The sequence below is a fragment of the Balaenoptera borealis genome (genome assembly GCF_965194805.1).
Source record: "Balaenoptera borealis genome assembly, chromosome: 1".
Taxonomy (NCBI): Eukaryota; Metazoa; Chordata; class Mammalia; order Artiodactyla; family Balaenopteridae; genus Balaenoptera; species Balaenoptera borealis.
Genome location: NC_138860.1, coordinates 12,641,220 through 12,650,194, shown reverse-complemented (window position 1 = coordinate 12,650,194; position 8,975 = coordinate 12,641,220). Strand labels below are relative to the sequence as shown.

General features: G+C 35.4%; 1 pseudogene across 1 annotated transcript; it reads left to right on the top strand.

The window, feature by feature from the left end:
- Positions 1 to 307: 307 nt before the first annotated feature.
- Positions 308 to 1,725, top strand: LOC309630370 (large ribosomal subunit protein uL4 pseudogene; annotated as a pseudogene). The gene has a single exon. The product of its transcript is annotated as a large ribosomal subunit protein uL4 pseudogene (transcript).
- Positions 1,726 to 8,975: the final 7,250 nt, after the last annotated feature.

Here is an 8,975-nt window from a genome sequence, read left to right as displayed (position 1 = left end):
TCACTTTGTGTTACAGCAGAAACTAACACACCATTGTAAAGCAGTTATAGTCCAATAAAGATGTTAAAAAATATCTTTATACATTTTAACTATATTTTTAAAGATTGTTTCTAAGAGGTTATATATTTCTTTTGAGGTTTCAGAGAAATCTTACAAGCATGAAGCTATCTTGCAAATGTTCTCCTTGTCTATTGCATGCATTTATTTCTTCTCCACTAGCTTTGTTTCCTCTGACAAAAAAAGAAAAAGAAAAACAAACAAAAACAAAACCCTTGCTTTTCCTGTGGGAGCCGCCGGGTTGAGAGGAGCATGGCGTTCTCCTCTCCCCGCCATGGCGTGTGCTCATCCACTGATATCAGTGTACTCTGAAAAGGGGGAGTCATCTGGCAAAAATGTCACTTTGCCTGCTGTGTTCAAGGCTCCCATTCGACCAGATATTGTGAACTTTGTTTACACCAACTTGCGCAAAAACAACAGACAGCCCTATGCTGTCAGTGAATTAGCAGGTCATCAAACCAGTGCTGAGTCTTGGGGTACTGGCAGAGCTGTGGCTCGAATTCCCAGGGTTCGAGGTGGCGGCACTCACCGTTCTGGCCAGGGTGCTTTTGGAAATATGTGTCGTGGGGGCCGCATGTTTGCACCAACCAAGACCTGGCGACGTTGGCACCGCAGAGTGAATACAACGCAGAAACGATATGCCATCTGCTCTGCGTTGGCTGCCTCGGCTTTACCAGCGCTGGTCATGTCTAAAGGTCATCGTATAGAGGAAGTTCCTGAACTTCCTTTGGTGGTTGAAGATAAAGTTGAAGGCTACAAGAAGACCAAGGAGGCTGTTTTGCTCCTGAAGAAACTTAAGGCTTGGAATGATATCAAAAAGATCTACGCCTCGCAGCGAATGAGAGCTGGCAAAGGCAAAATGAGAAACTGTCGCTGTATCCAGTGCAGGGGACCCTGCATCATTTATAATGAGGACAATGGTATCATCAAGGCCTTCAGAAACATCCCTGGAATTACTCTGCTTAATGTAAGCAAACTGAACATTTTGAAACTTGCTCCTGGTGGGCATGTGGGACGTTTCTGCATTTGGACTGAAAGTGCTTTCCGCAAGTTAGATGAGCTGTATGGCACCTGGCGTAAACCTGCCTCCCTCAAGAGTAACTACAACCTCCCCATGCACAAGATGCTCAATACAGACCTTAGCAGAATCTTGAAAAGCCCAGAGATCTAAAGAGCCCTCCGAGCACCACACAAGAAGATTCATCGCAGAGTCCTGAAGAAGAATCCACTGAAAAACCTGAGAATCATGTTGAAGCTAAACCCATATGCAAAGACCATGCGCCGGAACACCATTCTTCGCCAGGCCAAGAACCACAAAATCCGGATGGATAGGGCAGCAGCAGCACTAGAAGCCAAATCAGATGATAAGGGGATTCTAGGCAAGAAGCCTGTGGTGGGAAAGAAGGGAAAAGAGGCTGTTCGCGTTAAGAAGCTGAAGAAGCCAAAGAAGCCAAAGAAGGCTTTGGTGGGAAAAAAGGCTGCAGTGACCAAGAAACCAGCAGCTGAAAAGAAGCCTGCTAAAAAGAAGCCCACAGAAAAGAAACCCACCGAAAAGAAACCCACCACAGGGGAAAAGAAGGCTGCTGCATAAACTTAAATTTGTTTATTTGGTAAAGGTAAAATCATTTTGGACAGCTAATTTTGAATAAAGACCTGATCAAAGAGGCAGTGAGAAACATGAAAACAAACAAACAAACAAAAAAACAAAAAACAAACAAAACCCTTTACAACATGATGGCGAGAGAGAAGCATTTCCTTGACAGTGTTGACTCATTAAAATGCCATTTTTCCCTTTTCCTTCCTTCCTTCCTTTTTCTTTCTTTCCTTTCTTCTTTCTTTCTTTCTTTCTTTCTTTCTTTCTTTCTTTCTTTCTTTCTTTCTTTCTTTCTTTCTTTCTTTCTTTCTTTCTTTCTTTTCTCTCCCTTCCCTCCATTTCTTTTTTTTTTTAAACTATGCAGGAGTGTGAACAGGAGGAGAAACATAGATGTTATTTAAAGCTGTGAGAGAGATTGAGATCACCAAGTTAATGTAGACAGAGAGGAGGACTAAGAACTGACCTCTTGGTAGTCAGGGATAAGCTAAATTTCTGTTCATGCTAAACAATGCACAGAATATTCAGAACAAAAATTGAGGATACAGGGGATTCAGTTAATGACGGAACATGAATTCCAGCTGTCACACTACTAGAAGGGCTTAGTAGATGGGAAGATGTGGGGAGAAGAAGACCAAAGATTCTGGTGTACACTGGGATTGGGCAGGGGTGATTGAGAAACGTGGGGGCATATACAGTAAACAACATCAACAAGGAATAGGGGACATATTGAAATCGTCTTGGTGGACTTCAAAAATGTGATGTTGAGGCCATGATTGTGGGGTCATCCTGAGGATTTTTTTTTTTTTTTTTTAATCTTGTTAGTGGCAGTGGGGAGGGTAATTCCTTCATGGGGAACTCCTTCTTCACTCTGTCAGTTGAAATGAGGACAGTCCTTGAAATTCTTTGTTCTCTCACTAAAATGCCTTTGCTTTTCTTTCTTTCTCCTCATTCTACTATTGGCAAGTTATCTTTCCCTTAACTGTGGGCACTCGCTAAGGTTCAGATCTTAGAATTCTATTTTTTTCCTTCTAACTACTCTTTTGAAAAAGTTTGCTATGTACCAGGTGTTGAACCAGTCATTAAAGGAACGACGGTGAAAAAGTTTCAGTATCAGATTTCAAGGACATTACTGTCTGCAGAAGTTTCCTTCTATTCCTCTTTCACTGAGAGTTTATAAAGCATAAAAGATAGTTGAATTTTTTATCATAGGATTTTTCTGCGTCTATTGATTTAGCGATTTTTTATTCATTTATTCTCTTTACACAGTGAATTGAGGATTGATTTTCATGTTGAAAACAAACTTTCAATCCTAGAATAAAGATTGTGGATTTAGTTGAAACAATTTTGTTTAAGGAGTTGTTTTTTCCTAAATTCAGACTGAGAATGCTCTAGAATTTTCCTAGTTTATAATGTTCTCATCATGTTTAAGAATAAGTTTATGCTGATCTCTTAAAACTAGTGGAAATATGTTCCCTCTCTTTTAATTTTTTTTCCACCAATTCTCTGGAAAAGTGCGCCAAGCTGGTATTATGTATTCCTTAAATATCTGGAGAGTTTCTTTCCTTTCTGATATGTTTGTAATGCTACAATTTTTTCTCCTAATTCTTTTTTAGTTGTGCTTCACAAATTTCAATATGTTGTGTTTTAGTTTTCATTCCACAAAGTATTTTCTAATTTCCCTTGTGATTTTGACCTATGAGTTGCTTAGAATCCATTTATTTTCCAAATATTTGGTGATTTCCCCACGTATCTCTTTGTTATGAATGTTAGTTCAATTCCACTGTGCTCAGAAAACATACTCTGCATGATATCTACTCTTTTATATTTGTTGAAATTAGTTTTAAGCTTCAGAATATGGTTTATCGTGGTGACTATTCAGTGTGAAATTATAAGCTATGCACACTGTGCTGTTTTCAGGTGCAAGGTTGTACAAATGTCCATTAGATCACATGGGTTGACAGTTATTTCAATAAGATATTTTTTGCTGTTGTTCTTTGAATTTGCTGATTTTTTCCAATTTTTATTTCATATACATGGGGTTTTCAATTACCTTTTTATTTTTTGACTTCTAAATTATTTGTACTGTTTTCAGATAACTTACATTGTGCACTTGCAATCTTTGAAATATATTCAGATTTATTGGTAGCACAAGAAATGGTTATTTGTTGGTTAATAATTGTATATACTTTAAAAGAACTTTTTTTTTTTTTTGCCTTTTTATGAGGAAGGAGTGTCAAAGTGTTGCTATCTAATTGGGTGAATCTCCAATTTCTCCTGTAAGAGCCATAACTCTTTCAGCTTATTCTTCATATAGTATGTTGATTTGTTATTTGTATAAACATGTATGATTCTTTCTTTCTTAAATAGTTGTAGTTTTAATCAATACAAAATTTTCGAATTGTGCATCATAATGTTTTTTGATTGAATTTCATTTACCTGCTATCAGTATTATTACACCAAGGTATTTTATGTAAGAATAAATTCAACAAAATGCTTTCCGTATATTGACTATAGTTAACAATTTGTTATTGTACACTGAAATTTAAGAGGGTAGTTCTCATGTTAAGTATTCTTAACACACACACAGACACACACAAGTGGCTGGAGGAAATTTTTGGAGGTGAAGCACAGGCTTCTGCGATAGCCAGATGCTCCATGAAAAGTCACTGTGAGCTTACTTCCCATTATTAGAAATAGGACACATTATAATATGTCATACAGCAACATGAAAACTCCAGCAGATTTGCTAAACAATACTTAAAAGACAGTAAAATAGTCATATATAAACAATAATCAGCTATATTAGCATGTAAAATACTTAAAGCATCATTCACTAGCCACCAACATTTTTTTTTAAAATTTATTTATTTTTGGCTGTGTTGGGTCTTCGTTTCTGTGCGAGGGCTTTCTCCAGCTGTGGGGAGCGGGGGGCCACTCTTCCTCGCGGTGCGCGGGCCTCTCACTGTCGCGGCCTCTCCCGTTGCGGAGCACAGGCTCCAGATGCGCAGGCTCAGTAGTTGTGGCTCACCGGCTTAGTTGCTCCGCGGCATGTGGGATCTTCCCAGACCAGGTCTCGAACCCGTGTTCCCTTCATTGGCAGGCAGATTCTCAACCACTGCGCCACCAGGGAAGCCCTATACACCAACATTTTATGTTAAAAATAAAAACAAACGTTTTGAGTGCAGTAGAGTCAACTTCATCAAAAAGCCTGTGTACAAGGGCTTCCCTGGTGGCGCAGTGGCTAAGAATCCGCCTGCCAATGCAGGAGACACAGGTTCAAGCCCTGGTCCGGGAAGATCCCACATGCTGTGGAGCAACTAAGCCCGTGTGCCACAACCACTGAGCCTGTGCTCTAGAGCCTGCGAGCCACAACTACTGAAGCCTGTGTGCCTAGAGCCTGTGCTCCGGAACAAGAGAAACCAACGCAATAAGAAGCCCTCATACCTCAGAGTAGCCCCGGCTCGCTGCAACTAGACAAAGCCTGCGCACAGCAACAAAGACCCAATGCAGCCAATAAATAAATAAATAAAATTAAAAAAAAAAAAAGACCTGTGTACAAAATGCTGCAAACTGTATTTGGAGTGTAACACAATAGTGTTTCTGTCCATTGTTTTAAATTTTATATTAAAATTTTGACATATTAAAGTATTTTTCCCTACATAACATTAGTCTTTAAAAGTAGTAGAGAAACTATCTTTAATGAAGGTTAGGTATTAAAACTAATGACATTCTACTGAGAAAATATTATTAGAGGACGTAGCCTATATCCATAGGTCCCATTTTATTCCATTTTACATATGTATATGTGTATATAGTGGTACATATATAAGTATATCTATATACCTATATCTATCTGTAACTTTACATGTTTACATGTATACAGAGAAGTTTCTATATTATGTTGAATTATTTATATGATAATTTGTTTAGTAGACTTTTAATTCTGAATAAATTCTTGCACTCTTTAAATGACTTCCATTTGCTCATGGAAAATTTGTATTTTTGTGTTCAGCTATATTCTACTGTGCTGTTTAGCATTTTGTTATCAATATTCATTACTGATATGTTCTTTTTTGTCTTTATGAGATAGCAGCATCATTGATATTTGGTCCCTAGATAATGCTGTTTCTTCCTACAAGTTCTGAATCAATCAAATTAAAATAAACCACATGTTAGACTATTTTAGCAGGGTGCTATTTTTGTGAGTTAGTCCCACTGATATTTTTTGAAACTCTCCAAAATATATTCATATTTTAAAATGTTTTCTACATTTTTTACATTATCTCTAATAACATTACAAATTACCAAATCTTCTCAGGTTCTCAATATTACTAGTATGATATTTGTTAATATACTCTCATTTAATGATTTTACTTTCTTCTTAATCCTGTTTTCCTTTTATAATTATTTTATGCATTATTATTATTTTTATTATATTGTCTTCCTATCTTTGTAATGGTTAGGGTATGGATTCTGAAGAGAGGCTGTTTGGCTTCAAGTTTCAATACTCAACTTACTAGCCATTTGGCTTTATGCAAATTACCTAAGTGCTTAATAATAATTTCATACTGAAAGCTTTGATATGATGATTAAATTCTTAAAAATATATGTAAGTTCTTAGAATACTGTTTGGCTAGTAAGAAATATAATAACTGTTAACATTTTTATTTAGCCTAAATTCTATGCATTTTAATTATTATATTGATTAAACTAGGTTACTATTTATATGTTTTATTTGTTTTTGTTTTCCTTATTTTTTAACAAATCTTCATCTATAAACTATTTCTTAAAGAATGGTTATACAATATATCTCACAGGCAATATTCTTAAAGAAAAATTAACAACTATAATGTTTGCCAATATTAATATAGCATCACAAGTACAAATAGATCAAATAATTCACATATAAAGTGTTTCAATTGATATGTAAATTCACAAAATTATGCCAATCCTTATGCTTATAGATAGGTCAGTCCATATCTCTACATCTTAATTTTTATAGCAATCCTGTGTTCTATGATCTGAGCTAGTGAAGACACCATACAATCATGTAAATATTGTTTGGATTTTATGTTATAGGGTAAACAAACACCTTCTGGGATTAACACAAGTCTAAGTGCTTAATACATGTTTCTATATCTTAGGAATCTATTATAATTCTTGCCATCTTTTAAATATCTGATCTCAAGAATCCAAGAAGAAAAATTATTAATCAGAAAGCCAAAATCTGCATGTTTATACATAAATCATCATTTACAAGTAACCATAAATGTCAAAAAATGGGATATTCTTAGACAGTAAAAGGTTGAATTTATTATCAATAAATATGTATTATTAATCACTTCATTATACAATCATCAGAATTCTCAAATATGTCATTACAAGTAAAAAATAATGCTTAAAAATAGACTGTTTTATAGTATGATATTTATATCATAAACATTAAATAGCACTGAGATTTAAAGACTCCAAATTCTGTAGTGTACTTGATACCCTGACCTCTATGATAGTACATTTACAAAATTTTACTGTACATTAATTGCAAATGTTCAGGTAACTTAAGAAGACCAATCATTTATGCTGCCTTTTTAAAGAAATAAAATTTCTGTTAATTTTGAAGAATTGTACTCCAGTTTTACTTTTGATATTATCATGAGTATTCAACAAAAATATTACAAATTATTTGCTATAGTGAGTAACAGTGAGCTAGTGCCTAAATTCTTGAAGAGAAGCCTGTAGGCGATTGCTACAAGTGCATTACATAATCGTATGGAATGAATTCCAAAAGACGTGTGTGTGTGTGTGTGTGTGTGTGTGTTTCATATATTTTAAAGTATAAATTTAATTAATGTTTGGCCCTACCTGAGTTTATTTCTTATAAATAGAGAAAGGAGAAGCAATTCCTGTTCTCATACACAAAAGGCATATATATTACTAGCATTTGGAAACTAGGCTTGTGTGCAAGTCATAATGAGAAACTTATGCATTCCCTTAAGTATGCCAGTTCTCCCACCTGCCTCATTCTCACTGTAACCAAGCATCCATTAATTGCCAGATTTCAGAGGCATTTCTCTAAGAGCTTTCATACAAAGTTTTATTGCTAAGTAAGTAAAGCCAGTAGTAATCATTATCCTCATCATGCAGGGGAAATATATTATTGATAATTTACTAGCCTCCCAACTAGGAGTCAAGCCAGGAGGCTATTTTTTAGTAACAATAAAATTAACAAGAAGTGTAATTTGGACAATACATCTGTGCCTCTTATATCACTTTGTGATCACCTAATCAGTCTCAAAGACTAGCTTTCTTTCTCAAAACCCAATTTTAAAGTCCTTTAACCTCACAATGTCTCCAGATGTCTATGTGCTTTACCCGTACAACTTTCAAACATTTCTTCAATAATATATAGTTATAGGACAATAACTTCATGGTAACCATGTCCAGTTAGAAAAGTGGTAATAAGCAATGTAATTTAGGGCAAACTTTGTTGTCCAGATTAGCCTTCTTATTTGAGACAACACATTTCAATGCATGGAGCATGTGAGCTCAAGGCAACTACTTGAAATCTGCTCTCTAAATACATAGTTACAAACTTAGCACTTCTTTAAGCACCTGCTGCAAAATATCATTCTGCCGTATAGATTCATTATGAATTGAATTCATCTCAATTAAAATAACTCTTGGACTAACTTCTATCACTTTTATGCCAGCTCCTAAATTTGGCATTTACAACCGTGGTATTAGAGCAACACCAGCCAAATAAATGTTGTACAGCTTTGAAAAGTCACCTAATACAGCTGACACAGTCAAGCTTCAGTTTAAACCATTGGGAATTAGAGATGAGGTGATATTAGTTGACATTTGGCCAGAAATTTATCTCAGTTTCTACTCTACCTATGCACCTGCCCTGGGTGAGTTTACAAAGACAGCAATACCTACATGAAACAATGGAATCTGAGGATCAATGTTGTACTCAATTATTAATTTAATAATAATTTAATAACAATATTATTATATGTTTATTTTTTAGCTAAAACATAGTGTAAAAGCACAAAACTCTGAAAAAGTTGGGGAAGATAATTTGTATATAATTAACAGAGCTAAAGAGGCGTTGGTATTTTCCATTAAGCCTGGATCTAAACTTTTGGATTTTATTCCTTTACTGCTGTTGTGTAGTATACAAACTTGAAGCAGTGCATACAATTTCTGGGTGCCTATGGTTGGGCAAGCAGTGAGGTCAAGTTAGGAGGGATAGAAGAAATGAAGAAAAATGAAAGGAAATGAAAAGATGAGAGAAAGAGAAAGAGAGAGAGAGAGAAAGAGA